At 35.1% G+C, this 8,467-nt stretch overlaps 1 pseudogene; it reads right to left on the reverse strand.

The window, feature by feature from the left end:
- Positions 1 to 1,798: 1,798 nt before the first annotated feature.
- LOC112474852 lies at positions 1,799 to 1,917 on the reverse strand (annotated as a pseudogene).
- Positions 1,918 to 8,467: the final 6,550 nt, after the last annotated feature.

Below are 8,467 nucleotides of genomic sequence, written 5' to 3' on the forward strand. Positions count from 1 at the left end.
GAGCAGGCTGTGTGCACCCATTAGCGATGGCGTGCAGACCTCAGGCTGACCTTTGGAGAGGCGAGGGAACAGGCAGGGCTTGGGCAGAATTACAATCAGGATGGAGCATCCAAGAGGTGCATTGTCTGGCTGGCTTCTAGGCCAAAGGGGTGATGGCACATCTCTTGCAAGTAATACTTGTGAGTAAGACAGTAGGGAGAACATTGGTGAATAGCATAAGGATTATACTTTAAAAAGCATGGCAAAGCATGCCACTGACTTTACAGTGAAAGGGAAGAATATGTATGTATACATCTATCTCCTTCCTATTCACACATATAGCTCGTGCAAAACAGAAGTTAGAATAATTGTCCAGAAAATATTTTTTGGGTTCACATGGTATGCCCTCAAAAAGCCACACTTAAAGCATATTTGTGGAAGAGAGTGAATTTAACTCTTTAAAGCATCCAGGAAAGAGACTGCAGTGTCCTAATAACCATTCTAGGGTTTAAAGGCCTTCTCTGTCAGGTAGTTCATTGTCGCATCTAGCGAATACTTCTCATAAGATAGCTACGAACTATTTCCAGTTAAAATGAGCTCATTTTATTGATGAGCACTAAAAATGAACCTGACTAGAAAATTTTTGGTCATGCAATTGGACACCCTTTAGTTGACCAAATTAATTGTCCCTTTTAAATAACGACCATGAAAGCATTAGTTTCAAAACATTTCTAGTTCTGCTTTTTTTAGCTAAGTGCAGGTTTATTTCAATAAGTACAATCTATGTGGTGCTGAAAAGTTGTGTGAATTTAAAGTTGCTGTAAATTAAATCACATTTGAAGCATGTGGAGTCTTGACATTTAAATAACATGTACTGTGAGATGAATCCTTTGTAAGGTCAATAATTTGTGCTGCTTTTTCTGTTATTTTAATGCAAGTTTTGCTTACCAAATATTCTGGGATTCTTGGCTAAGTTAAACATATTCATACTTTAGTTTCACAAATTTAGCCTTGTACATTGGAGCACCATGCTCAATAAATCTCAATTTACTAGGTAAAAGTTGTAAAAGTGGAAGAAGTTTTAAGAAAGATGGCTCAGCTTAAGTTAAATTTAAATGTTTTCTAATTAAGCAAGCTCCATATTCCAAGTCCTAAACACACATTAAAAAAACGGTGCAGATATTTACCTGAGGCAACCTACATGAGACTGTTGATGTCCAGGTGAAATTTCAAGCTGCTCTCTAGCTCTGCCCTGCTGGAGGCCTCTCTTCTATCACCCCATCTAGGCTGCTTTCAACTTTAAGATGGAGAAATACCTAATGGAATGAAGCAAGTCCAAGGGAATTTAAGGGTAAGGAGTTTGTGTAAATCTGCCTGGGAGCTATTTGACTTGTGTAACTTAGTTCTCTGTCTCTCTCTCTGTTTCTGTTTCTGTCTCTGTCTGTCCGTCTATCTCTCTCTCCCTTCCTCCCTCACATTTCTTTGGATCGATGCATGTCTCTCTTTACAGAGTCTAATAAAGACCACTATAAAATAAGCTTGCAATAGATGGATTAGGTCTAATGCCCTAGACTAGGCCTTTGGTAAAATTTTTATTTCTCCCCTATTTCCCTTGATCTTGACTAACACTCTATCAGAATGTGATATCTATAAGGCCATGATCTGGGTGTACCCAGGCTTGAATATTCAGCTCTGTGTGTTGCTCATGGCACACCTCAAGGGGATGCTGTTAACATCTAAGTCTAAGGAGTAGAACACTAAGATGGTTGGTCAGCATGTTTTTGTTACTCTTTTTTTTTTTTTTAATTTTTATTTTTTACTCCTACAGCACCTAGTCTTCCTAGATATTCTCCCATCCAAGTACTAACCAGGCCCGACCCTGTTTAGCTTCCAAGATCAGATGGGATTGGGCTTGTTCGGGGTGGCATGGCCGTAGATGTTTTTGTTACGCTTGGTATATAGACTTCAGGTGAAAGGATCCTTAGCGACTTACTGGGTCTAGTCAGCCTCATTGGCTCTTTTTTTGGTTGTACATGAGAGCAGAGAAGTACTATATTAACATAGTTTTTGAAATTTTATTATTTTATTTTATTAATATAGCGGGGTTTTTTGGTTAAAGTATACTTTTTGCATATCTATCATGAAATGTAGAATGGATTTAGGAAGAGCAAGGATTTGGAGTTTCAAGATTCTCTATCTTGGATGTTTTCTAATGTTAGCAGAATTAACATTTGGTGTAGTTATTGCAGACTTCTGTGAACATAAGCACAGCTGGCTGCGCTGTGAGGCAGAGTCCTGTCTGCAAGGAAAAAGGCTCATGAGTGGGGAGAGACCTCTAGTGTTAATACCTCAAACTGCAAGTGCAATTGCAAGCTAAGCAGCATCCCTCAGAGGGAGCAGGAAGATAACATTAGGGGGCTTTTAGAAATTTGTATCTAGGACCTGAGAAGTCTCATGTCCCAGGTGACCTGCCAATGTTATTTCTGGCCCTGTGAGCAAAATTCTTTGTGGAAGACTCTGACCCTAGCCTTCACAAAGATGAACGAAAGCAAGTTCAGCTCAAATCACCCAGAGTTCCCCAGTACTTTTGAACAGTGGCACCTGGAATTGATAGGTGGCATGGTCTTCAGCATCCTGGGTCATGTTCTGTCTTTAATTTCTCATCCATCTTGAGTGATTATTTTTTTGTCTTTCAAGGATCTGGAGTATATATTTAACTACAGTGAGATCATGGAGTCCATACTCTCAGTTTTTAATTGCCAGAGAGAAAGGAATCTTCCTTTTCTTTCTACATCAAAATTGTCTAGTGTTATCAAATGCCCACTCTAGACCAGACCAGGCTTGGTGATTAGAAGGCAGCTCCATTATCGGCCCTGGGTAAGTCACATGTCCACTGTGTACTGGGGTTACAAGAGGGTGTGGGGTGTAATGGTTCACAGCCTCTTTGGAACTACATGGTTGGAATTAGGGAGTATTAATTCCTCAAAAGAAGTGAACTGTTATCCATGAATCTCATGATAATAAATGTTCACTATAACCCCACCCATCCAGCCAATTTTTTTTAGGCTTCTCTTTTCCTTTTATATGAACATTACATTTTACATAAGGTTGTCTATTTGTTCAATAATAATAATAGCAGTAATTGACACTTTACATAGTCTTGACTATATGCCAAACATTTTTATAATTTTATAATCTCCCTTGCTCCTTTCTCTCTCTCTTTCTCTCTCTCTCTGTCCTCTCTTCATCATCTAGCCTACAACAATACTATGAGGTAGTGTGGTAGATGCTGTAATGTGTCACTGAGATCTCCTTTCAAAGAAGGACTTGTTACTGAGGCTTAAAAGTATATAGTAGGGAGAGTGTTCAGCTGTCACCTCCTACAGGTATTGGCTCAACTGCAGATAGATGCCTCACTAAATATGTCCTTTGCAAGACAGCTGTCATCTAATGACTGATTAATGCTTGCATAAAAAGTTCTTGTCATCCTAGCCTCAACTACTAAAAGACCGTTCTAGCTCTAGAGTTCCCAATGGGTTTGTCTAAATTTGTTCTTATGTCTGTATCATATGACTTCTTTCTCTGTCTGCTCCTGCTTTGTCTCCACCTTTTCACATGTTGATTCTAAGGGCACTTCTTAATATAGCTTCTCCATGGTAAAATCCTGATCTAAGTCTATTTCCCAGGTACTGTTATTATTTCCAGTCTGGAGATGAGAAAATAGAGATACAGAGAAGATAAGCTCTTTCTTCTAAATCAGAAAACTAATAAGTGCCAGGGCTGGTAGTGTGACCCTAGACTTCTGCTCACAACCGCCATACTCTAAAGTGAGAAGATGATTGCCCAAGTAGGCTCTGGTTCACCACTGGAATTCACACATGGCTCCTCTGGGGTATAAATTAAGATCTAAGCAGAGATAACTTGATCTTTAGGGATGAAATTTATACTTTTGGGCTTTCCATGCAGATAAGAAGCCACAGAGAATAGAGCCACAAGAGTTTTTTTTCCTACATAAGCGTATGGCAAGTTTGTTACTAAAAATAGTCATAAATATCAAAGCTTGGGCATTATCCCTCCACTTAAGTGAAAGAAGATTTAAGATAATCCTTACAATGACATCATTTTCATTATCTTGCATTTAAATATATCTTTGTTAATGGGAGCTGGTGAAATTATCATCATTAAACTAGGAATTATGTATGACCTAGAGCCTATTTATTTTCTATGTGGGACAACCTTATATTTGTACAAATGAACATCAGCCAAGTGAACTCCATTTGCCACATCACTGTGTAGCATCGTGAAAGTGCCCAGGATTTCCAGGTATCTCTGTGTTTAAGTCTTGCTTCTCTTTCTAACGTTTGCACACATGTAATCTTTGGCAATCTACGTATACTCTAAGTCTCAGTTTCCTGAACAGTATAGTTGTCATTATGCCATTGACTATGTTTTAGCATTATATATAAATATCTTATTTTTGTGATTTCCTTAGCACAGTACCTGGGAATTCTTAGTGTAGTAGCAGTTATTTGCTTTCTCCCCCTCCATCTCCTTATTTATTTTCTCCTCCTTTTCTTCCTTATCATTTGAGTTGGTTTTGAGAGAAGTTTAAGAACTGCTAGAATTTGGAAAGGACAATCACCTCTTGCTTTTAATCTTAATTTTACAGATGCTTTACAAAATGGCCCCATGTTCCCAAAAGCACATGTAATCTTTTAAATGTATATAGTATATTATAAAGCTTTGGCCAAAAACTCTTTCCTAAAACATTTCATTCCCTAGAGTCTTTGCAAAATGAGTATTTTAAATAACAAAATAGTCAATTAAGATTAATAATATATGATATTATTGAAAAAGGAACTGTTAGAAAACAATATAAATATGGGACCAAGGACCATATTTTACAAAATGTTAGCAAAAAATAAATATTCTACTTTTCAAATTCTATCATTTAGGTTACTTCTGAGACATGATAAATAAATAAGCCTACTTATGGTAGTTATGAATAAAAAAATCACAGTGAACCTCTATATAGGATTTCTGTATAGAAAATTCTATTTTGAGATACTTTGGAAAACTTTTCTTCTTTTTTAATAAATTTGGAGGATAATGGAATTTTTATAGAATCTGGCTGAAACGTCTTTAATCTTTCTCTGCTTGACCCTAGTACAACCTGTCACTACTTGTAGATAATTGTGTAGATCAAGAAATTGAGAGACTTCTTTTCAAAATAAGGTTCAAGTGTTAGAAGAATGAAAAATTGTTTCAGCCCACCCATTCCACAGCTTGTCATGGAGAATCGTTACTTCGGTATATCTATTGTGTATGTATATCTAAAACAAAACAAAAGAAAAATTATTTTATGTATTTCAAATGAGAGACATCCTTTTTTTAAGTGATGATGATGGAAGAGTAGTTAAAACAGAAGTAGTGAGCTCACACTGCAGTTTTGAAGAACTGTCTCTGAGAGAAATCTCTTGTGAAACTTAGGTTGTGTGTGAAGTACCTAATCTATAGAAAAAATGTAAGTTATGCTTTCCTGAAATTGTATTTAATCATTTTTGCTGGTGACTTCTTTAGTAAAGATAAAACATAATTTTACTTAGCATTCTAAAATAAATTAGATGTGTGTTTGTATGTATGTGTGTACAGATAAATACAGACTCATACATATACATATATATGCCAAATACAACCAAAATACTCTATTCATTTTTTATTGCTATTTATTTATTTATTTATTTATTGTCAATTGCTGGTTATATTATTCTCTAATATTCTGTGGATTTAGATTTGTTGTAATTGTCTATATACTGATTCTTTGGTAATTATTTGCCTTGCAAATATCTCTTCTTATGATTTGTATTTTCATTTTGTTTCGAGTGCCATTTATTGTGTAGGTGTTTCTGATTATAACATGGTCAGATTTAGCACTTTTTCTTCATAGTTTCTGCTTTGGTGCCATGGCTACAAAATAATTTTCTAACATGGGGTTATAAAATTTTTTCCCATTTTGTTCTAAATATTACGAAGTTTTGCTTGTTTACACTTAAGTGTTTAATCCACTTGATCTTTATCCCTGATAACCTAATTTACTTAGATTTATTATTATTCTATATAGACAACGAATTTTCCAAGCAACATTTATTCAGTAGTACATATTGCCCATTGATTTGCAATACTACTTTAATTATATAACAAGTTTTCACATATTTGCAGGTCTATAAGCTGCTAACATTTAAATTCATTGGATAACTTAAACTTAGATTTTGGTTCTTTATCTATGGGTTACTTTTATAATTGCAATAATAATTGGAATTTATATTATAATAAGTACGTGAAGTGTTTTCTGCACAGCAAAGTAATAAAATACACTGAGTGTATATTTCTTCTCTATATTTCTAACTTCACCCTTTCATTTTATTCAAAATAGATTTTTCCTTTTTTAAAATAACTTCACAATCACTTAAAATCATGCCACACTTAAGTGTTTTCTACATTGGAATTGTACTGCTACTAAAGTGTCTAGTTGTCTTTCTAACTCTATGTTGAAGAGTATTTAAAATTTAGCTACACTTTTAGGGTGCAAATAATGACTTTGCCATTTACTAGTTGTGTGACTTTAAACAAATTATGCAAGAAGTCTTTTTCCTCATGTTAAAACTGAATTAATAGTGAAATGTATTTCATAGATTTGGTGTGACAAGAAAATGAGTAAATAATTGTAAATAATTTGTGCACTGCATGAAAATTTTTGAATGATATTTTAGCTTTCGTAAAACTTACATTTTAATTTTATTGCCAGTATCTTCCAACATCCTACATATTCTACCTGTTAGTAGATTATGCGACTTCTTGCTCCTTTGTCTCTTAAATTGCTTAACTTCTCTTTAAGATTTGGAGTACTCGAGTCATCTTTAAATTCTGACTTGCACTGTTTTTGTTTTTCTTTAGATGAGGGCAGTGAATGGGTAGTATTTATATAACACTCTCTTCAGTTTTAACACACTATTTTTCTTTGTCATATTTTCAGGTTCTTACAATATCTTAATTTTTTTTTTTATAGTATCCTCTTTTCCCAGAGACCGCCTTTCTTCTGCCTTCTGTTCTCCTTCCTATCCTGAGACTTCCCTTCTTTACTTTGCTGGGATAGAGTCACATTTTCCCATATCCCATGTCATCTTTTGTCTTCATTACTCTCTCATTTTCCCAGAGTACATTTGCAAATAATGTCTTAAGAACAGATGCATAGGAGATGAAATAGCTAAAGCAGTGAGGATCTACAAATTTTTTTTTTCCTTCCTTCTCCTTTGAGTAATAGTTCTTCAGAATAGATTAGCTTATTCTGTGGTAACAAGCAACTCCAGTCAGTGTCCTAGAACAACACAGGTTTATTCTCACTGATGCTACATGTCCATCATGGTTCTATTTGTTGTTGTCACTCAGGACAAGACTACTGGAACAGTCAACATCATAAACTTGCCAGCTATGCCTACAGGAAAAAAAGGAAATCATTGGATGTCCTCACTAGAAATTAAATGTGCAGTACTAACTTCTTTCACTTCTGTTAATGATGTGCTGGTCTAAACTGGTTACTACTCCACCAAGAGGAGGCCAGGAAGTAAAATTCTAACCCGTCCTAGGAAAGCAGAAAGCCTGAAATATTTCTTGATTAGCATGAATGGCTATCGCAACAATTTGGCTCATTTTCTTTCTGCTCTTTTTATGAATCGAATGCTAGGCTTTTTGAGTTGATTCTCTATGTCTTTTTTCTCTCTGTTTATCTATTTGTTTGTTTAGCTTATACACTTATACATAAACTTCTTGTCTAATAGTTATTTCCCTAAATGTCCAATAGTTATTTTCCACTCCACATAGCCAAAACAAGGATCATTATTTCTACCAGCAAAGTATATTTTAAAATTTTCCCTATTACTGACCGCAGCATCCAATTCACTTCATTGCTTAATTTGCAAACCATAAGGATTATTTCTGTTGTCTCTCTTTTCATCACATTTCGCATCTGATTTGTTATCTCCACATTTAAAATGCTTATATTATTGATTCAACTATGTTATACTAACCCCTTTGCTAACACCCTAGTTTAAGTCACCATAATTTTCATCAAGATTATTGCAATAATCTCCTGATTGATTTTAACACTTCGGCTCTTGTTCAACTACTGTCAATACGACATACACAGGCATCTTTTAAATATAAACTTGGTCATAAATCGTCCATGTTCAAATGCTCCAATGGTTTCCCCATCACACTAGTAAGAAAATACAGAGCTTTTCCAATACCTTAAAGAGGCATTCCCTCCTACCATTCTCTCCTTAGTTTATTCTGTTCTAGCCACATTCACCTTCTTATTGTTTAGCAATATCTCAAGGTTTTTATTTGCTTAGGGCTTTTGAATGTGACTATGGCTTAAAAACACTTTTCTCAAATTCCACATTTCTCACTACTTTCTATCATTCTACTTTAT

Source organism: Pteropus alecto, unplaced genomic scaffold, assembly GCF_000325575.1.
Source record: "Pteropus alecto unplaced genomic scaffold, ASM32557v1 scaffold7, whole genome shotgun sequence".
Classification (NCBI taxonomy): domain Eukaryota; kingdom Metazoa; phylum Chordata; class Mammalia; order Chiroptera; family Pteropodidae; genus Pteropus; species Pteropus alecto.